This window comes from Sinohyriopsis cumingii, unplaced genomic scaffold (genome assembly GCF_028554795.1).
Source record: "Sinohyriopsis cumingii isolate HCF-2022 unplaced genomic scaffold, ASM2855479v2 utg000695l, whole genome shotgun sequence".
In the NCBI taxonomy this organism is placed as follows: domain Eukaryota; kingdom Metazoa; phylum Mollusca; class Bivalvia; order Unionida; family Unionidae; genus Sinohyriopsis; species Sinohyriopsis cumingii.
The window spans coordinates 703,457-726,280 of record NW_028315924.1 but is presented as its reverse complement, the minus strand read 5'-3'; the positions used below and the strand labels follow the sequence as shown (position 1 = coordinate 726,280).

The window sequence follows — 22,824 nt, the reverse complement described above, 5'->3', positions numbered from 1 at the left end:
GTCAGCAGCTGTCTGTATACTGTTGCAAAGGTTCAGCCAGTAGGTGTTGGCACAGCGGCGGACGGTCTTCTGGGCGTTATTCCATGCAATCCTGAGGGCTCGTGGTGTTCTGGGGCTAGGTGCAGCCTTGTATGCCAGGAGGGCTTTCCTCTTTGTCTCAGTCACGGGCTCCATCTCCTCCCAGTTTGACTCATACCAGTCGACATTCTTTCGCTCCCTCTTCCCGTAAGCTGTGATGGCTGAATTGTACACAGAGTCACGGATATGGGACCACTTGGAGTCAATGGTGTCATCAGGTGTCACTTTGGTGAGGGCTTCCTTCAGTTTGCTGATGAACTGCTGTGTTTTCTCTGGGTTGCTTGCACAGCAGGTGTTGATGCGTGGGTGACCCTTCTTCTTGGCGTGGTGCAGCTTCTTGGGTAATATTCGCACCTTGCTGGCCACGAGGGAATGGTCCGTGTCACAATCGGCACTGTGGTAGCTGCGGGTAAGGAGGACACTGGCCAGTTCTGCACGCCTGGTGATGACGAGGTCTAGCTGGTGCCAGTGACGTGAACGTGGGTGTCTCCACGACACCTGGTGGATCTCCTTGCATTTGAAGAAAGTGTTGGTCACACATAGGCTATGGGAGCAGCACATCTCCAGCAGTCGCTGACCATTCTCGTTGATCTTGCCCCTTCCGTAAAAGCCGAGACAGGTGGACCAGGCCTCATGGTCAGCTCCCACTCTAGCATTGAAGTCTCCTAGTAAGTAAAGGCTTTCATTGTTGGGGGTACTGGATATTGCCTGATCCAGAGCCTCATAAAACTTGTCTTTCTCCTCGTAGGTGGAGCAGAGGGTTGGGGCATACACACTGAAGATGTTGACCGGGCCTAAGGATGTTGACAGCCGGAGGGTAAGGATTCTCTCAGTACCTGATGATGGAGGTTCAATGAAGGCGATTAGCGTGTTCTTGACGGCAAAGCCTACACCATGCTGCCTAGGTTCATCTAAGGGCTTCCCCTGCCAAAAGAATGTGTAATTGGCTCCCTGATGGTACCGCTGTCAGCCAGTCGGGTCTCCTGGAGGCAGGCAATGTCGATCTTCAGTCGGGAGAGTTCTCTGTCAATGACGGTAGTCTTCCGTGCATCGTCGATCTGCTGTAGGTCAGTGGTCAGTCCAGGACACATGGTCCTGATGTTCCAGGTTGCAAAACGAAGAGTTGGGGTCTTTTTATTTCTTCTTTTAGTCTTTCCTGGTCCAGAGTTTTGTGGCCCACTTGTCGAGATGGTTCTCTAAGCTCCACGCACCCAGTGAAGCAGGCAGGCCATGGCGGGCAGCACCTTACTGACTTGGGGCTGCCCAGCTTGAGGCGGGCGGTAGCTGTCCAGTGAGACCTGGTGATCTCTCCCACCATCAGAAGTAACCCCTGGCGCCAAGCTCTACGCCAATCGAGCTTTGACTTAGAACCGGTAAACTGCTACTTCTCGTGTTGTGCCGACGCCGTACGACGACGCTGAAGTGTCCTCTTCAGTGGAGCTATGAAGCCTGGGCAGGGTGGTATAGAGAATCAGCTGTTGCCCATGCAGCAGATCCCCCCTCTCCACGCAGCTGGTGTGCCCAAGGGAACGACGAATGCCGATACAGCTTGGCACCAACGGCGTCGCAGGAGTTGCCGGAATGATGTTGAAGTCAATGTCAAACCGCCTTAGGGACTCCATCTCCGGATTTTCTGTCGGGGTTTACTCCCTTAGCCTTTCCCATGAGTGGGTATAGCCCCAAGGCAGCAGAGGTTTGGAATCGGAGTTTTCCTTCTCCTAGATGAGCTACCATCCAAGGTTTACGAGTCCCATCTACCCGAAGCAACTGGTTTTAAGGCGCCAGTGGGCCGCCTTCACCCCTTCTCCTGTTAGTAGAAAACATGGTCTGCCGGGCTTCAAATCTAAGCCACTCGCGAAGGCCAGGAGCTGGATTTTAGTTGACAGAGGCAGTAAGAGACGCAGGCTGTATGGGGCATTTTGGAGGATTGGGGCACTTGTCTCCCACTCCCACCATGTTATGTATATATACAATTTTAAGTCACTGAAATAATAAAGCTCATGCTTTGTATAGAGTATATATTTTATAGCAAAGTACAAAACTGATAGAAACTTGACTAGTAAATACTTCAATTTACATGAGAAGATGATGCATAATGATACTTTGTATCAGAAAATAGTAATTTATTTACTTTTACACAGAAGACTGTCTAAAGGAATATAATAATGGAACTCAGATATCATCTTTAAATTCTACAGCAAGATTACAATTTCACTGAGCTGTCATTTTTAAATTAAGACATTATTATTATTATTATTATTATTATTATTCAGTACCAATTACATATTGCGAGTATTTTAGTGAAACCTAAATGTCAATGCAACCATTACAAGAGGAACAATTGATTTATTTATTTTTTGATGGTCATCAAATTGGAGATCATTTTCATTCCAAACCATTGACTTGCACCTTTACTAATTTGGTAAAATACCATATAAATATGACCATCTGTCCAGGAGAAGCAGAAAAACGTTTTTCAGGATGAAGGCTGTCACACCCAGTTGGGAGATTGGTTAGCATCATTGTAATACAGGGACAACTTTATGTTGCATGAAAGACAAGTCATAAAAAGTCCATACATTTATACAGTGTTTATATAATCAAAAATACAAAGTTGCAATACAGTTTAATGTATTTAATGTTTCGTTGTGTTGTTGTTGTGTCTTAAACCTATTATAACACTCTAAAAATTGATTATTATTAATTAAATATTCAAATATCCAAAGACCAACCCCCCCTCAGGACCATCGTAGCAAGATATGTGCAAATTATAATACATTTATATATAGATATATATAAGAAAGAGCGAAAACCAGCAAGTTTTTTTAAATTAAAAATATAATGTATTTACCTAAAATGAAGAAAGAAAAGTAAATATAACTTACAGTATGGTGAATGAAATCCTTAAAAGTTATAACAAGTCTTAAATATTATATTGATTCCAAACATATCGAGGAATCCAAATAAGTCCCAGTGGTATTCAGAATTATTTTCTGTAATGTATCAATAGTACAAAATAATCATTATGATATAATCCCAAAAATGTATTTTAAATGAAATCACAGTGATTCCCTAACAGCTATTAAATATCAAATGATTCAATCAGTTCTAGAGCACAGTAATTCCGATGAATGATAATTAAATAAATGAATCCCCTCAATAAAACTGGATATCTTCCAAAGACTAGCAGTAATAGTAGTGTTACTAAAGATATTGGTCATAAACATACAAACAGAACCAAGCAAAACAAACAAATTTGTAAAATTTAATAACAATTGAACTATCAAAGCTATAAAATTGAAATTTAAGAGGTTCTTACAATATTATGAATTGAATCCAAAATAATCCTTAAAAAGTTCTGTACATATTTCAAAGAATCAAATGTTCCAAATTTACCCCAGATCCTCGAAAGTACTTGTCCGTCAACAATCATGTTGTGTAACAATGGCTTTGTCCAGAACTCCTTTGTGTAATTCACAATAGTCTCAGAATAATATTAAAATAAAATGAGCATTTTGTAATTCCACTGAATAATCCAAACAAAAATATATCTCTGTAATAATAATCAAAGGCCAAGAAAAAGAGTCTTCAAACTTAATCTTACAACAAGAATACAAGAGTGTGTGTGTGTGTGTGTGCGTGTGTGCGCACACGTGTGATTTGGATTTTTAATGTAGCTTTAACAATTTTTCAGTCATATTGCTACAATTTCTGTTGACATGTAGCATGATGTCCCACCCAGTCACATTATCCTGACACCAGGCAAGCAGTCCTAACACTAACTTCTTAACGCTGTGCACTAAGCGAGGCAGCTGTTAGTACTATTTTTATAAGTCTTTGGTATGACTCAGCTAGGGATCGAACCCATGACATCCTGCATCTGAAGCTGATGCTCTAACCACTAGGCCACAATAATACAAGAAATAAGAATGAAATAATTGACTAGTCCTAGTCCTGTCTTTCACAGTTAAACTGAGAGTTCATTAGTATGGGTGGTATTGGTCAGTAATATAATGTGCAATCAGGGTAGTACCTAAAGCAGTTGGCACCCGGGGCGTATCCTTCCTTTGGCACCCAACAAATAATTTTAAAATTTAAACACAGACAAAAATATATCATATTTGCAAGCAAATTTTTAAACAGTACAGTTAATGAGTGCACTAAGGGTGGGGCGCAGAGTGTGGCGATTTGAAAATTATAATATTAAAAAGAAAAGAAAATATATTTCCTCATCAAAACCGATAACTGCGGTTGTACTATTCAGGCATATCCGAATCAGGTAATCAGAAACCCTACCAGATGACCTCCCCCTTTGCACCCCCCTTAGTATGCCACTGTGTGCCATCATCCATGCTACAATTCCCATTGTTAAATGGTATATTTTCATTTGTCTATTAACCGTCATACATTATTAATAGTATATGTAAAAACAACTGACACCAAAATCATTAAGTTCCACAATCCCAAGAATACAGTCTAATTAAGAACACTACTATACATAAATAAATAAATAAATAAATAAATAAATAAACAAATAAATAAATAAATAAATAAATAAATAAATAATGTTCCACAAGCAATCGACCAAAAGTAACACGATTGAAACTCAATTTCTAGAAGACAATTTGAATTAAAGTGGTAAGTGACACATTAGCGTCTAAGCCAAATCGATGTTTTTAAACACATAAAGGAATAAATGGTAACCCCCCAGTCAGTATCCACCATTACATATCTACGCAACACAAGGAATTATTGATTTAGGTTACCATGTTTGTATAAAATAAATCAACTACATGTTAAAATATAAACAGAAAGAAAAATTTGCACAGGAGTTAAAAGTTCGGGGTTGCAGGAAAAGAAGTACCCACCCCGTATACGCCAACCCCACATGAACAAGATAACAAACAACTTATGGGCTATTTCTTTCTGCATGAAATAGATGTCTGCCAGGTCTTTTGTAGGGAGAGAATGTTTTTTATTCAGTTTTTAGGGCTTTGTTGACATTCCTTAGCCCCATCCCAGCCTGTATGGCTGGTTAGAGCATAGAAATGACACCTGTTTTTCTAAAAGTGTATTTGGTGTGGGTTTCCCCTGTCCTTCCCTTAGGTCTGTAAGTGTGGTTGTTAGAAAACAATAATGCGTTATAAAATTTTTGCAGGGATTTTCTATTTTTTATCCATCAAATCTGTGAGTTTTATTATCCCATGAAGTTAAAAGGTGTACTTTCTTCCCTTTGTCCAGGCTGACAGTGGGCCTGATTTCCACCAGTTACTTCAGACAGGGGTTGTATTATTAACCCAAAGGCTATTTTTTTTTTGTTTAGTTTTTTTTTGTAAAAATTTTTTTTATTTTTATATTAATTATTTTTTTTTATTTTTATATATGTATGTATGTATGTATGTATGTATGTTTTGTATGCTAAATGACCGGATGGCTTATCTAGTCCAAATCTATAAGTTTTCTTCCTATCTACTATACCTACAAAAATAATAACTTTCTGAGATGTATTATTGTTTGTGTATGCATGTAGTGTGTCTGTTATAGGAACATATGCCATAGCATATAGAGGTATGGGTTTTAGGTATTGTTTGCTTGATTTCAATACAGGTGTTTCCCACACATGGTGGTGGGGGTCATTCATTTGCTTTAAGTGTTTTGGTTTATTATCAATTGGAGATGATGAATTCCTCCATACACTGTGTGTTGGAAGAATTTTTTGTTATATTAAGTTTAAACTGAATGCACCGTAGCACATAATTGTTGTGTTCAAAGTTGAAGTTTCTATCATGAGGATGTAACGGCAACATCATTTATAATTTAAGTTTTAACTGATTGTGCCATAGCATATAATTCCAAATCATGTTCTTTTTCTAAGTCTGTTCTGAAGTTATAGTGGAAGTCCCAAGTTTCCAAAGTTGGACCTCTCTGGTTGAGATCTCCACTATGTTCTGTTGAAAAAAGAAAAAAGACCATTAAAATTTAAATTATTAGATAGTCTTTTAAGTAAAAAAATTAATCCAAATGTGTTTATATTGTCTAAATTTGTAGTGAAGACTCCAAATCTCAGAGCCCCTTCTAGGGAGTCAAAGCTGACCTCTCTGGTTGAAACCTGCACCACACTCTATTCTAAAAGGAGAGAGATAATTTCTTAAATGTTTTACTTATTGAAAAGATTTGAGTCTAATGATATAGTGGAGATTCCAGGTTTCAGAGTCCCATTAGGATGTCAATATATGACCTCTCTGGTTGAAATCTCCACCATATTCTGCTCTGGAGAAACAAATATTCTTTTTAGGTCAATTTAGGATCAATTATATCTAGTATATAAAAGGCTCTATGTGTTGGAGTTAAACTCTGAAGTTATAGTGGAGGTTCCAATTCTCAGAGTCGCATTTGGGAATCAATAAATGACCTCTCTGGTTGAAATCTCCACTATATTTTATTTTAGAAAAGTATAATTTAATTATTTTTGAATTTGGAGCCATGTTTGTTGTTGGTCTAGTCATTAGTGGAGGGGTCCCTGTGTGGGTCCCTTTGGGGTGTCACTGTATGAAATGCCCTTCATAGACTCCTCCATCAATCTTCCTTCATTTGTCAAGTCATTTCGTTTGAGGTTTTCAAGAAGTCTAAAGGATACATGTACAATAAAGTGACATGTATGTTAAGAGACCACACCAGCGAATAGATTCTATTCACAAGTGTAGTAAATCTCTTATTGTCAGATAAAGAATGTGTTTATGTCTGTGTAGTTCCTATTTCCTATCCACCTGGTTCTACTGTTTCAATGTGTTGGTCTGGTGTTATTTAACCAGCCATTTTTGTATGGCTGTCCAGACCGGTTCATTATTAGGTGAGCCCTTTCTTATTCTTTCTTTCATTTATGGCTAAATTAATAAAATTAATTGTATCCATGTATATTTGTTTGTCATTTATTTGGTCAGAGAAAAGTAAGTTTAATGGATTAAAGGTTCCTATTTTTCTTATGATTGTATTAATTACAATTTGCCTAGGGTTAGTTAAGTAAGTACAATCTAAACTTATGATTTTTACTGTCTATTGCATTCCCACAAAGTATGCATTTAGATGGGTAGGGTATAATTTTTCTATGATATGCTTATTCATCCGTCCACCATGCATTATATAAATATAAATAAATATTAGCTTGCTTGTTTGGTTCCTTTATTCCCTTACAATGTTTCCATATGGTGGGCCAGTTAACATTTTTTATTTTACATTCAATATGATTAGGTTTGGAGTCTGTTAATTCTGATATTTCTTTTTCTAATATATTTTTTCTAGAATTTGCCATATTTCTTTATTGGATTGAAACTTTTAAATTGTCAGTATTATCTTATAATTACTTGTAGGCTTTATATCTGTCATTTTTAATTGTTTATTTTTTTGAATGTCAGTTTTGTTACTTAATAATTTGCCAAACCAAAAGATGTAAAGTCCCTGCCAATAGTAGGTGGGGTTAGAAGATAAGGTGTTTAATCTATGCACTATATTTGTTTGCTGTTTTGTTATTAGATTAGGGAGACCTTGTCCCCCTAATTCTGTTTTTTTTTTTGTAATGTGTTTTTGGATATCCTGTGTACTGTTTTCCATATGAATTTCATGATCAATGATTCTAGTTTTTCTAAATATATGGTAATATTTCAAATTCTATAACATTACATTCATACCACAGTGAGTTATATAAATAAGTCTTCATAATTTGTATTTTATGTGCAAAACTAATGCTTCTATCAGTCCATATTTCTTTGTGCATTTTGAGTCTATGTTTTATTTGAGTAAAATTAAGAATTTTGCTATCTTTCCCAAAATAAATCCCCAATGCCTTAACCTGATGTCTAATCTGCTCATTTGGTAATCCTGTAAAATAATTTTTCCAATTGTTAATTAAAAGAATTTCTGTTTTGTTGACATTGATGCAGGCTTTCCCAAAATTATTATACTGAATAGTTAGGTGAAAATAGGATATATTTGTTGTAATTATGTTAGTACAGTCATCAGCGTGTTGAAAAGACTTGCATCCTTCTTTTATGTTTGGTATTTTAATTCCTTTAATTCTTGTGTCTTGCTGGATTGCTTTTTGTAGTATTTCAATTCCTAAGACATACTGAGGAGCATTGAAATGGGGCAACCTTGCCAAACAGATCTAGTTATTATAAATTTGGTTGTTGCACCATTATAGTCTGTACTTTAGATGTAATATCATTATAATAGAGTGTTGTAATCCAATTGGTGAATCCATTTCCAAATCCAATTTTTGTTAATACTTTTATGATATAATTTATTTCTACCCTGTCAAAGGCTTTCTCCTGGTCAAACAGGATGAGAGCCCACCCCCCCATTTTTTGTCTTTCATATAGTCTAATATATTTTTAATTGATAAAGTGTTATTTAATATATCCCTTTTTTTCCCTCCACATGTCTAGTGGGGGTTTATAATTTCTTCCATTGTTTCTTTTATTCTGTTTGCCAAAATCCTACTTAAAATTTTATAGTCTAAATTAAGCAATGAGATAGGGCACCAGTTCTTGATCTCCTCTGACGCTCCCTTATTTTTGAATATTAATGTTATTATCCCTTCTTTCATAGAATCTGTCATTTCACCATTAACATAGGAAGTGTTGTATATATTTAATAAAATAGAAATTAGATGAATTTTAAATTTTTGATAGAATTCAGCTGTTATGCCATCTGATCCTGGAGATTTGTTAGTTGCTAATTGATCTACATGTATAACTATATAAATTTCTAATTCTGTTATCAATGCATCACATTTTCCTTTAATCTCATTGTTGATTTTAGGTACATTAATTTTTTCTAAATATTTGTTAATTATCTTATCATTAATGTTCTGTGAAGTGTATAGGTTTAAGTAGTATGAATGTATATAATCCAATATAGGTTATTTTGCTGTATATGTTTTTCCATCATCAGTTAATTAGGTAATGTTCCTTTCCATGACTTTCCTTATTTCTCCCTTAGCATATATGTTCTTCCCTGTAGCAAATAGACAGCCAAATTTTCTGGCCCTTATTTTGGTTCCTTTTAGTTTATATTCTTCTATTAGCTTTAAAATCTTTTGTGTGGTTTCTTTTTGTTTGTTTGTTGTATTGGGGTTTTCTAGTATTCTTTTACATTTATATTCAGTGTTTTGGTTGTTTTGTAAGATCATTTTTTAAACTTTTTTTAGTTATATCTACAATTTCTTTTTTTGTATCTTCCCAACAGTAATATGCATATTTATATTCAATATTTTGTAGCAGGTTAATTATTTCTTCTCTATATTTGGGGAAATCAAGGATGGAATTATTCATTGTCCACATCCCCCCTCCCCATTTATTTTGTTCTTTTAATTTAAGAATAATTTCTAATAGGTCTATGGTCTGAAATATCAATTGGTAAAATGTTGCTATCAATAAGATTCGGAACAAGTCTGTTGTGAATGTAAGCTCTGTCAATCCTAGACTGTTCATACCAATATTTGTGTGTATATTCTTTTTTCCTGGGATATTTGTGTCTATAAGTATCAGTTAAATTATTGTTTACTATGAATTCCTGCATTTGTTTCAGGTATTTTTTATCAGACATTGTAATGCCTTTAGTTCTATTACATTCTTGGGTAATGTTATTAAAATCACCTATGATAACAGTATTTTCATTATTGTATGTTTGCATATATTTCATAAACGGATTGTAGAATAGTGTCTTTTTCTTGTTTGCTGGGGCATATATATTCATAATATGAAGATTATTAAAATATAAATGTATCAGTCTTCCTTTGAATTTAATTGGAGTATCGAATAATTTCCACTTAGTTTTTAACCATTTATTATTAATGATTATACCAACTCCTGAACATAGGTCTTGTATATTGGTATTAGTTAAGAATATGGCATTTAATTGGTCTTCTAAATGTTTAATTGTTTTGGGTGTTATCAGATGTAACTCTTGTAAGCATACTAAGTCATAATTTTTGGCAAGATTTAAGATTGTATTGGCTTTAGTATTGTTTATACCATTACAACTGAGAGATAAAATGTTTAGTCTGATTTTTCTTCCATTTTTTCCAAAAAAAGGGGTTAAAATGTAATAATATTTATGAGTAGGGAGTGTTGGTACATGTTATTTAGTGTCAGCATTTTAGTTAGATTTGTTGTTGATGTTGTTTATTTCATCAGATACTACTGCTTCAGGTTTGTTTTGTTGTTCAGAGTTAGTTGGGTTTTTTTCCTTCTGCTTTTTTGGGGGGGCTTGTTGGGGGTGTTGAAAAGATATATTTTCCTTTTTTGCTGTCCTTTAGGCTGAGTTTGGGTCATTGGTGTTGGTGTACAGGTTGGGGTATTGGTTGGCAATGGTGATGATGGTGCTGTAGCTGTCATTGTTAATGTTGTTGTTTTGTCTTCTGATAGTTGCAGGCTCTGTGGAGCTGGTGGTGTGATGGATAGTTCCTTAAGTATGTCTTTGGTGATTTGGTATTGGGTGAGTTTTGTTTGGATTGTTGTTGTTGTGATTGTTTTTTGGCTTGATTAGCATGTGATGTGCTTGCTTTCCTTTTATGCCTATATCTTTTGGGTGAAGTGTTGGGTGCCTGTGTAATTTCTGTCATTTTTTCAGGTTATTGTGTTGTTGTTGTTGTGTTGCCTGTCATTTTTTCAGGTTCTGGTGGTGTTGTGTTGTGCTGCATTTTTTCAGGTTCTAGTGTTATTGTTGTGTTGATTTGTGTTTTTTCAGGTTCTGGAGTTTTTGTAGTGATAGCTTGTGCTGCTTGTTGTATAATATCATGCCTCTGTGGGGAGATGATGGTGGTCTAGATCTTGAGTGTGGAGGAGATAGAATTTAAGGAGATACTGCTAACCTATACGGATGAAAAACACCATTAGGCCTAAGCATGTCACGTGGTGAGGAAGGAATGCATTCTTTAGAGTGATTGTTGACACTCCCAGGCCCCATCCCAGCACATATGGCTGGTTAGAGACCCAGAAATGACACCCTGTTTTTCAAAAGTGTGTGTGTGCTATATGGATCCCTGTCTTTCCATAAGGTCTGTAGGTCTTTCTGTATTAAAATCAATAATGCAGTAAAATAATTTAGCAGGGTTTTTCTCTTTTTTATCCATCAAAAGTTTGAGTTTTGTTATCCCATAAAACTGATGTACTCTCTTCCCTTTGTCCGGTCTGACAATGGGCCTGATTTCCATCGGATTTAGGGTTGTACTATTATCCCACAGGCTATATTAACCCTGGGATAATTTACTTCCCTTTACCCTATACACTGTTATTGTCAATGAAGTGACTTTGCCAGAGTCATATGTCCATGCTTTGTGTTGAAATTCTGCTCATTTTTTTATATATCTTTTTTCCTGGTGTATTATGGTTTAGAGTGATCTAGCGCAGTAATAGTTATGATGAATGTAATGTGTGCTGGGATACAGGAGTCAAAAATGTCAAGTCTGTACAAATAAATATGACTTATTTTCCTTTTATTTTATTCTGGCGGTCTCTGTTATCTTATAATGAGAATGCGACGTCATGTCTATGTTAAACTTTTATCCGTATTATAATGGCTGTAGGCCTGTTAATTTACAAACTCTTGACATAGAAAGTCGAACATAGACGTTCTAGTGTATAGCACGAGTAATAATTCTGAAACAATTTGATTGAAGGAATACAATTATTCATACAGTTATGTTGCTTGTCATCTACTGATTCTGACATGACATGTATCTTAAAAATTAAACACATACCTTTATGTTTATATCACTAGTCCAAACGCCTCCCGAGTCAACCAGGAAGTTTGCGAGGCAAAAAAAGTATGGTGCACGAGAAGGATCAAAACAAGAAATATTTCCTCACTACATCGACATTGTAGTTCCTCCTCACTTTTACAACGAGGTGTTTGTTATTAAGATGAACACTTTACAAATACTAATTGGCACATCAATTCATTCCAAGAAGATACAATTCAGAATGAATATATATATATATATATATATATATATATATATATATATATATATATATATATATATATATATATATTCCAACAAATTTAATCATGCAAATGAAGCTGAAAATAATCACAAGACTGTTCAAAACGCTTAGTAAATATTAGCTTTAGCCTCAGACTGCTCTCGCACGGAACTACGCAACTAACTTCCCGGCCGTAACTGACTGCCCCCCCCCCCCCGCAAAAAATCCTGCGGGCGCCCATGCCCCCCTTCCCCAATATTGTTGTAAAGGGATTCCAATAACGGTGTTAGTTCCTTATTAAATGTTTGATAAAATTCTGCTGTCAGTCCGTCTGTCCGATCCCTGGTAATTTTCCTTTCGCCAGAGAGGTTATGTGTGTGTGTGTGTGTGATTTAGAATTTTAACGTAGCTTTAACAATTTTTCAGTCATATCGCTACGATGTCTGCATTGTGGCAGTTTTTAGTAATGTCTAGCACTGGGGCAACATGCCGCAGACATGTGGCATTATGTCACACCCAGTCACATTATCCTGACACTGGGCCGACCAGTCCTAACACTAACCTCATAATGCTGAGCGCCAAGCGAGGCAGCTGTTAGTACCATTTTTGTAAGTCTTTGGTATGACTCGGCCGGGGATCGAACCCACGACCTCCCAGAGAGGTTATTGTTTTTTTCAATCTCTATACTTCTAAGAAAATCTTTGCATTGTTCCCTCTGCTCTTCAAAAATTTTCTCACATTTTACTCCCTGCATATAAGTATTTATCTCCTCCGTATCGATTTTTTGCGAGGCGTATACTTCTTTAAATGATTTCTTTATGCAGCCTAAAATCTCGTATTTCTCTATATCTATCTTATTCTCTTCTTTTATTTTTTCCAAACTTCTTTCCTTCCCTGCTCTTATTTCTTATATTTTGTACAAACCCACAGCCTTTTCATATATTTAAGTGAATTTTCCAGCTCGAATTCTTCTTCCATATTTTAATCAGTCAAGCACGCGCTTGCTTTTTTTTTTCTCACTCATCTCGGATTTTTCTAAGATTTATTTATTCAGATATTGTCTTATTAATTTGTTTCTTTCTGATCCTACACTATCTAATGTGTGTTTATGCTTGAGCCCGTCCTACTCTTGGACAATATTCTGTTTTCCTCTTTCAAAAATTGCGTGAGTAGTGAAAGGGGTGAGATTAGCGACAATGGGAATTAGCATTAAAAACACCCCCTGGGTAAGATTAGCGACCATGGAAATTTAACATTAACCACCCTGGGTAAGATTAGCGACAATGGAAATTTAACATGGGCAAAAAAACCCTGGGTAAGATTAGCGACAATGGAATTTAACATTGGAGAAAGGAAAAAAAAAGGAAATATTGATTTTAGCGAGAAAGGCATTCGAACAATGGAAAAAAAATATCGATTCTAGGGACAAAGGCAATTGAACATGGGGAATAGAGTTTGGGTCTGTCTAGGGACAAAGGCAATTGAACATGGGAATAGAGTTTGGGTTTGTCTAGGGACAAAGGGGAATTGAACATGTTAGAAAAAAAACTATTTTAGGGACAAGGGGAATTGAACATGGGATTTTTTTTTTTTTTTTTTTTTTAAATTTTATAAAGGGGTAGGCAATCGAAAGGCAATCTCTTTTCGAGAAATGTGGGTGGCCCTGAAAAGGGCCTTTGGATTTATGTTAATATTAATATTAACATAGACGGCAGTAGTATAGTGGGCCACCATAGCCTCAATGGGAATTAGCATTACAGACCCCCCCCCCCCCGGGCCACTATAGCCTCAATGGAAATTTAACATGGAGAAAAATCGTGGGCCACTATAGCCTCAAGGGAATTTAACATGGGAAATAGTCTTGGGCTACTCTAGCCTCAAGGGGAATTGAACATGGGAAAAAGTCTTGGGCCACTATAGCCTCAAGGGGAATTGAACATGGGATTTTTTTTTTTTAAATTTTTTTTTAAAAAAGGGGTAGGCAATGGAAAGTCATTCTCTTTTCGAGAAATATGGGTGGCCCTGAAAAGGGTCTTTGGGTTTTTTTCTTCTTCTTCTAACTCCTTAACTTCTTCCACCATCCTCTTATTTTTTCCATCATTCCTTTCTTCTTCTTCTTCTTTTCTGTTTCCGGCATCCAGTCCGGGTGACCCATGGCTCGGAACTTCTCTTGTATTTTCATCCAGTTAGCGTTTAGTTTCTCTAGTTCTTCCTTTTTCTTTCTATTTTCTTCTTCTTTTCTTTCCTTTGACCACTTTTCTTTGATCTTCTTGACCTCTTCGGTCAGCACATTCCTCATTACTTCTTCCGCTTTCTTAAGCTTGTCTAAGCCCCACTTCACAAAAGATCAATCTGTCCATTCTACAATGTCTTCTAAAAACACCTTACACTCGTCACATAAACTATCGCTTCTTTCAAATTTACCCACTTTCACATATGGTGGGTTAATTAAACCTCTGATTCTCTTCTCCTCATCCTCTATCATTTCTTTTACAATATCGATGGCTAAGCGGAGGCTGATTACTTGTCTTGAGACGAAGTCTTTTGTCACTGCATGCCTCCATTCCTGTTCAAGCCTTTCTGCTACATTCAATCCATCCACCATCCAATACCAACTTCCCATAAGGTTGTTATACAAAGCTGAAGCTGCTGGCATGTTCTTGTTTGCTTATTCCATAGAATGGGCTCCAATGGCAAACACTGTTATTTTTATACTTAAAGCGCGGACGTGATTGACAACATCCCCCAAGACATAAAATTGATATTACCTAGATCATGACCAAACAACGCGCGGACGTGAAGGAAAACATCCCCCTACTTTCTCATTTCGTATAATAAAACCCAAACTATACTCTTCACATACGCTAAGAAACAATAAACAAACCCATAATCTACTATTCACACAAACTTACGTGAGCAGTTACAAACACAAACACAAACACAAACACACATACACTCACACTATGAAAAAAGAGTTAGTGTTTATATTCACACTACTCTACCTACACACATTGGCAGTTCATTTAACAGGCGCCTGATATATTCCAGATGTATCTGGAGTCCAAGAAGTTTGCTTATTCTGGTATTCATTCTGGTGTTGATCAATCAACAAGGGTAGCTAGACTGCCCAGCGAGTTTCAATTTATAGTGAAAGCGCGGACGTGAAGGAAAACATCCCCCTAAAAAACATAAAATTGAGTTAGTTAGTTAGTTAGTTGGATTATAGTGGTTTTCGTTCTTTTGAACATGTACCACTTTTTTATTCACGCACTGCGTGATTTTTAATTACTCCTGGGGGAAGGAAAAGGAGCCTCATCCCCCAGGCTTTTATGTACTCAAAGAGTACTTTTTAATTTAGCCACTCAGGTGTAGGACTAACTAGTCCTTAACAACCTGACTGAAAGGCTAATAGACATGAGTGGGAATAGTCACACCACACACTCGTGTTTCTTAGTTGGATTGAAATGCCTCAGGTGTCAAACCAATCAGTATGTGACTCCCGCCACGATTGGTCGGCAGCGATGAGGTCACATTAGGACACCCGGTCTTGTGGCATTGACGAAGTGGCCCGCTTTTTTGATATCATCAATTGCCTTTCCCAGTCCGATATTCCGGTAGACAGAACCTTCCTTTTTTCCACTCTGTTTAGGTGGTGCAGGTTCATCAGCTTCATCGCCGCTGGATGATGATACTTCCAGGGCCGCTGCCAGCGTGGAAGTTTCAAATTCTTCAGTGTCGTCTGCCAACATTGCCTGGATTTGGCTGAGTATGTTAGTAGAAATAGCTGTGGAAGCTTGATTTAAAAGTTCAGCCAGATGTTGTTTAAGAGACAAGGAGACGGTTAGGAGTATTTTTTTTTTTTTTTTTTTTTTTTTTTTGTTTTTTTTTTTGTTTTCTTTTTTTTTTTTATTCATCAATTCCTTATTTATTTTGATTCCCTATCTTATTGGTTTGGAATGAAAACTTGTTTTTATGGTTGTTTGTATGTTATTATGGAGTCCTGTTTTAATTAATTCCTATTTTCCTATTTTAATTTTTTGTGGCCTTAATTGGTTTTTATTATTCGGGGTATGAACGGCTGTGTCAGTTTGTGAACCTACGAGACCTAGCAGGCCGTCATAATTCCCAAACAGTGATTTTGTAATATTCGTCCTTAACTGGTTTTTATTATTCGGGCTATGAACGGCTGTGTCAGTCTGTGAACCCACGAGACCGAGCCGGCCGTCATAATTCCCAAACAGTGATTTGTTATATTTTTAACTGGTCTTTGATTTACTTTCTTAGATTTTTTTGAGTAGATTGGATTCGTGTATAAAACTTATGATATTTTTGAATGTTAGATTAATATTGGGGTTTGTGTTCATCAAGAATTCTGGGTATGTTGTAGGGGATCCAATTTTATGCTGTTTAACTTTAAACTTAGCCCTTTCTTTTTCAAGTGTATGGCAGTTGTTAAAAATATGCTCTATGTCTTCTGGGACCCTGCAGTGGTAGCAGTTAGGGTTATGTGGTTGTGGTCCTATGTACTGTCCGAAGCTGTTAGCCAGCCTGGTTTTGCCCGTGAGTATTCTATTTATGAATTTTTGTTCACTGCCTTTTGTTTTGGGTGGTTTCCTATTTCTACATACTTCTTTAATGATGGTTTTTAGTTTCCTGCCTTGAGTGCTTGTGTTCCATAATTCCTGCCATTTATTATCAATGAGGGTTTTAGATATGCTATTGAGTTCGCATATGCTATAATCTAGGTTGATGTGAGTGGTTTCGTTTAGTTTTTGTTTAGCTGTTATATCTGCCATATCGTTACCTGGTATGTTAATATGGGATGGTATCCACATAAATTCTACTTGTAAGTTATTATTGTTCAGTATTTTTAACAATAAATTGGTTTGCCTAAGATAGTTTTCTCTTGATTTGGTGTTGTTATTAAGTATTGAGTTTATGACGCTTAGCGAGTCACTTATTATTACCGCTTGGGGTATTTTGTTCTCTTTGATCCATTTGAGTGCTTCAAGTATGGCCCAGAATTCAGCTGTGTATATAGAGCAGAGGTTAGGTAGTCTTCTTCCTACTTTAATGTTAAGTTCGGGGATTACGTAAGCTGCTGCTGTTCTGGGTGGTTCTGTAATTTTGGATCCATCAGTGTAAATCTTAATGTAGTTGCAATATTTTGAGTTGATTTCTTCTGTACAGATTGTGTTTAGTTTGAGTTCCTGTTCGTTTTTATTGCCATATTTCGTAATGAGGGTGTTAACTGTGGGGTTGATATTTATCCATGGTTCTTTGTCATAGTGATTTGCAATTTCTGCTTGGAGTTTGTCTATAGGAAGTTGTTCAACTAATTGATGGACTAATTTCCCTGCTGGTATGTTTTGTGATAATTTAGTTCTAAAAGGTATGTTGCATTTATTTATAGCTAGCCGGGTGGGGTGTGTGTCGGGGTGTGTTGTTAGCCTGGCTGCATATCTGAGGGTGAGTTCTTGTCTTCTAAGGTGGAGCGGCAGTTCTCCAGTTAAGATTTGAAGTTCCACTAGTGATGTGGATGGTAGTGCACCAGTGCAAATAATTAGGGCCTTTCTTTGTATGCTATCTAGTTTTTTGAGGTTATTTTGCGGTGCCGAGTTGTAAATTTGGCATCCGTAATCTAGTTTAGATCTAATTAACGATTTATATAAAGCTAGTAAGGTTTCTTGATTGGATCCCCAGGTGGTTCCTTTAAGGGTTGTAAGGAGGTTAAGGTCTTTATTACACCTTTTGACTAGTTCATTTATGTGGTGTCCCCAGTTTAGCTTGGAGTCATAATGCATTCCTAAAAATCGTGCTACATTTACGAATTTAATTTCTTGATTTTGGATGGTGAGTTTGGGAAACTGATTTTGTAATTTACGTTTGGTGGTGAATAATACTGCTATGGTTTTTTCATGGGATATTTTGAAACCCCATTTATCAGCCCATTTCCCTATTTTGTTTAAACTTGTTTGAATATCGCTGATTACTTTGTGGTTGGAAGGGTTTCCTGCTCTCCATAATCCACTATCATCAGCAAATTGTGAGAGTTCAATTAGTTTTGATGTTAAGTTGGTGTCCAAGTCATTAATCATGATGTTGAAAAGGGTTGGGCTGAGTACGCTCCCTTGTGGTGTACCGTTTTCAAGTGTGTGTGGTTCAGAGTAGGTGTCGCCGACTCTGGTTGATATTTTACGGTCAGCGAGGAAGTTTTCAATGAATTTAAACATTCGACCTGTGATGGCGTAGTGGTTGAGTTTGGCTAATAAGCCTTTGGTCCATACAAGGTCGAATGCCTTTTCGAGGTCAATAAATACTGCAATTAAATTCCTATCAGCTTTGCGTTTGGAGTTGAACGCCAATTTAATTGCGGTTTCTAATCGTATTAGTTGATCCGTGGTGGATCTTTTGTTTCTAAATCCGCATTGATTATCGGAGATTAAATTATTGCTCTCTAGGTGGTGTTTGAGTCGGTTGGTGACTATGGTTTCCATGATCTTACAAATGTTGTTTGTTAGGGAAATGGGTCTGTAGGAGCTAATATCGTTAGGGTCTTTTCCTTGCTTGGGTATTGGAATTACTATTGCGTGTTTCCATTTATCGGGTAGTTTGCCTGAGGTCCATATTTGGTTTAGTAATTTAATAATTGTTTGTTTAATGTTATTTGGGATATTTTTGTATATTGTGTATCCTTATTGATCTTCCCCTGGGCTAGTTTCGTTTTCGGTTTTCAATGCTAGGTCCCATTCGTAAGTTGTAATGTCTTTATTTAGGTTCGAGACTTTGGGACCGAGGTCTTTAAAGAGATTACTATGGGTTCTTTCTACTTTGTCCCTATGTAATTGAAATGCTGGGGTGTGGTTGGTGTTGCTACTCATATCTGAGAAATGCTGAGCTAGTCGGTCAGCCTTTTCTTTATTAGTAATGGCTCCAGCTATTTTTGGAGTGGTGTTAGTTGTCTTTCCTCTAATTGATCTAATCTTATCCCAGACTTGTTTGGTACTTGTTGTGATATTGATATTCGTGCAGTAATTATGCCAAGTTGATTCCTTTGCCTGTTTAATTATGTTTTTAAGGTTTTTCTCCTTTTGTTTATATATGGTGAAATCAATAGAGTTTTTAGTGCGTTTGAATTTATTGAGGGCTTTTTTCTTATCAGTGATGGCTTGTTTGCATTCATCATTCCACCATGGGACTCCTTGTTTATGTGGGTTACCACTGGTTTTGGGTATGTTAGTGGTGGCTGCCTTTAGTATGGTATCAATCAGGTCTTCGTAATATTTATTAATATTATCATTTTCTATGTTTTTGGTGTCTATTTTGCTTAGTGTTTCATTAAATGAGGTCCAATCTGCTTTTGAATATATCCATCTAGGGGTTCTTTTTAGCGAGTTGTATTGGACCGTCATCTGCAGGGTGACTATTACTGGAAAGTGGTCACTGCCCAAGGGGTCAGTTTGATCCACTCTCCAGTCCGCCACCTGGGTTATTGATGGCGAGCAAATGGTGAGGTCGATGGCGGACATGAGACCGTTTTCTGGGTTAAGGCGTGTTTTTGTACCGTCATTTAAAATGGCTAAGTTAGATTCTGCGGTCCATTCTTCAATCAATTTGCCTCTTTTGTCCGTCACACCGCCCCCCCCCCCCCATAGCTCGTTATGGGCATTGAAATCTCCACAGATGACGATCTGATTTACTCGTTTGTGATCATTTATTTGTTTGTAAGTAATTAAGTTAGCTGTGCCTGATGTTCCCCCTGGGTCATAAATATTGAATATTTGTATTTGACCCTTGCCTGTATGAATTATGAGGGACTGAATTTCGAATGCTTCGTTGCTACCTGGGGTTGGTGTTATGGTTATTGTTGTTACATTCGGGATGTTATCTGCTATATAGATGGCTAAACCCCCACCTCCTTGTCCCGTGGTTCGATTTTTGAAGTGACCTGGGGCATATCCTGGGAGTTTGGGTATTTGTTTGGTTCTACTTGTTATTTTTGTTTCTTGAATGCATATAATATCTGGTTTGTGTTCTAAGCTTTGTAATTTGGCTTTGAGTTCACTGATATTACTTATTAAGCCTCTAGCATTCCATTGCCATATTATAATGTTCCGGTTTGTTGTATAATCCATTATTGGGGTGGTCATTTATTGATTCTTTTGTGTTGAGGGTTATTATGTTAACTTCAAATTTGATTCGATTTTGCTTATTATGCTTATTATCTGTGTTATTTTATCCACGATGTAGTGGTGGTTGTTGATAAGTTCGGCTTTGATCTCTGTGAGTAACTTTTCTATTGTCGGGTTTGACAGTGATTTGTTTTTGGTGTTAGTGTTATCTGATTCTTCGGGGTGGAGTTGTGAGTCTTTGTGGGATTTGATTAAGAATGTATCTTGTTTATTTAATCTTGTTTGATCTTGTTTGACCTTGTTTGACCTTGGTAGGTTGGGTGTTTGGGCTGTGGTTGCTTCAGTTGCTGGTTTGTTTGGGGTCATGATGTGGTAATTTTTATTACTGGGGGTTAGTTTTTTCGCCGCATGATACGGGATTTGCTTGTTGTTCATGATATCTATGGTTTGATATTCCTTGATAGTGTTGGGGCATTCGTGGGATTTAGGTAGGTGCGGGCCCCTGCAGTTGGTACATTTGGGTGTGGTTCTACAACATACATCTTTGTGGTTTCCCCCACATTTGTAGCATAGTTGGGTATATCTACATCTGTTAGAGAAATGTCCCCAGTGTTGGCAGTTGCTGCAGAACCTGGGTTTGTTTATGTATGTCTCAAGGCGGTGGCGTGCCCCAGAGTGATCTAGTCTTATCATGGTTGAGAGTGGAGAATTTGATTCTAGTATCGCTGTATTGGTTTCCTGTCCTAAATGATTTTTGAGTTTATACGCCCTATTTATGGGGTTACCACTGTCTTTGAGTTTGGCAGTGAGGGTTTCATTGTTTATCCCTTTAGTTTGTCCTGTGAGTTTTAGAACTGCTTTAAATGTGGGGGTGTTCGTGCGGGAGTATGTGGCTAAGTCATTTGTTCGTGTGTTATTGTTTATTGCCATGAGGGTCTGGTTGCTATTGTGTGTTTTGGTTATTATGTTCTTTGTCCCTATTTGTTTGTGTCTTTCGACGTTAACCCTAATGTTGTTAATAATTTCAATTTCTAGGAATTTGGCCATTTGACTGCGAGTGCTGCAGTGTACTATTATGTATCTTGTGTTTGGCCTAAATATTTTGAATTGTCCTTGATGAACCCTAAGGAGGGCCTGTGTGAGACTGTTAACAGTTAAGTTTATCAGTTGATTGGAGTTGCTACTGATATAAAGTGTGTGTTCTATGGGGTGGTATGAAAATTTGGTCTGTTTCTTTGGTTCTTTGTGGGGGTGTGAGTTTGAATTATTTTGGGGGGCAGGTTTGTTCTTGGTAAACATGGGTCCCTTCCCTTTACCCTTGCCATCCCACACGTTAGGTTTTGATTTAGTGGTTGGGTTAGCTTGTGTTCTGTTTCTGCTGCTGAGTAATTGTTCTTCAGTTAAGGGTTTTGATGGTCCAGGGGTCTGACTGTTAGGTTTTGATTTAGTGGTTGGGTTAGCTTGTGTTTTGTTTCGGCTGCTGAGTAATTGTTCTTCAGTTAAGGGTTTTGATGGTCCAGGGGTCTGACTGTTATGATATTTCGGTTTGTTGTTACTGATATGAATGGGTGGAGTTATCGTTACCATGGGCCCCATTTTGGGTGTAGTTTTTCCTTTGTTACATGAGTTGGGCCCTATTTTCGGTGGGTTTCTTATTATCATGGCTATATGTTTTTTTTCCGGGGATTGTGCAATGACCATGTATTTGGGGGTGGGTGGCTGGTCTTGTTTTTGGAGTGGCGATATTGGTGTTTCTATAGGTATTGTATCATCCAGGTCCTTGTTTGCCGATGGATCTAGTAAGTTTTTGAAACTTACAGTTGAGTTGATACTTAAGTCGGCTGCTGATATTTGAATTAGTTCATTTCTCTCAGGGGTGGTTAGATGCGGTGTTGTTAAATCTTTCCTTTCAGGAGTGGATGAGAAGTTGAGATTCTTCTCGCAAAGTTCAAGGTGCTTGGAGTTTTCACTGAGATCCAATTTCCCCGTGATTATTTGCGGGTTTGGTGTCATAGGGGTGGGAGGTTTATGTGATTTCATTTCCTTTTCAAGCCTATTGTTTCTCAGAATTTGTTTTCTAGTGTTAAAGTTAAGTTTGTTTGTGATTGATTGAGACATTCCTACTTTGGTTTTGAATAAGGTTTAGGTTACTTATTGTTGTTAATAGTGGTTGTGGTTATGAAGAAACAATGAGAGATGAGATTCTGTTACGTTCCGTGAATCGGAAAATCTCACAGCGGTTAGCTTGTGCTTGTAATTTGTGAGATTCTGACCAGGCGTGGTATCAGTGTGTTTCCTAGTGCCTGTTTTCGGGAACAGTGCTAACAGCTAGAGTTGTTATTATAAGAAAAAGGTAGTGGTTAGTTGTGTAATTTGTCGAATTTATTCTCTATGATTGAAAATCACACAATGATATTTGGTGCTTGTATCATGTGTGGGTTCAATCCAGTCGGTTCTAGTATGTTTCTTAGAGACTGTTTAAGAGAATAGGCGGCAAATTGAGTAGATACGGAATTTAGTACAAGTAAGGTAAAATATATTATAGTGAGATGTAAACAGCATAGAGTTTTAATTGCCCGCAGGCTTAGTAATTTTCCTACCTTGTACTAAAGTACTTAGCTTTTATACGA

The 22,824-nt window shown here is 37.1% G+C and overlaps 1 protein-coding gene across 1 annotated transcript in view; it reads right to left on the bottom strand.

The window, feature by feature from the left end:
- The window catches only part of LOC149773278 (uncharacterized), a 185,454-nt gene extending 173,563 nt beyond the window's left edge, over positions 1–11,891 (bottom strand). Inside the window, exon 1 of the mRNA XM_089946503.1 lies at positions 11,837–11,891. The gene's annotated coding sequence lies outside the window, so the exon portion shown is untranslated. The remainder of the gene's footprint in view (positions 1–11,836) is intronic.
- Positions 11,892–22,824: the final 10,933 nt, after the last annotated feature.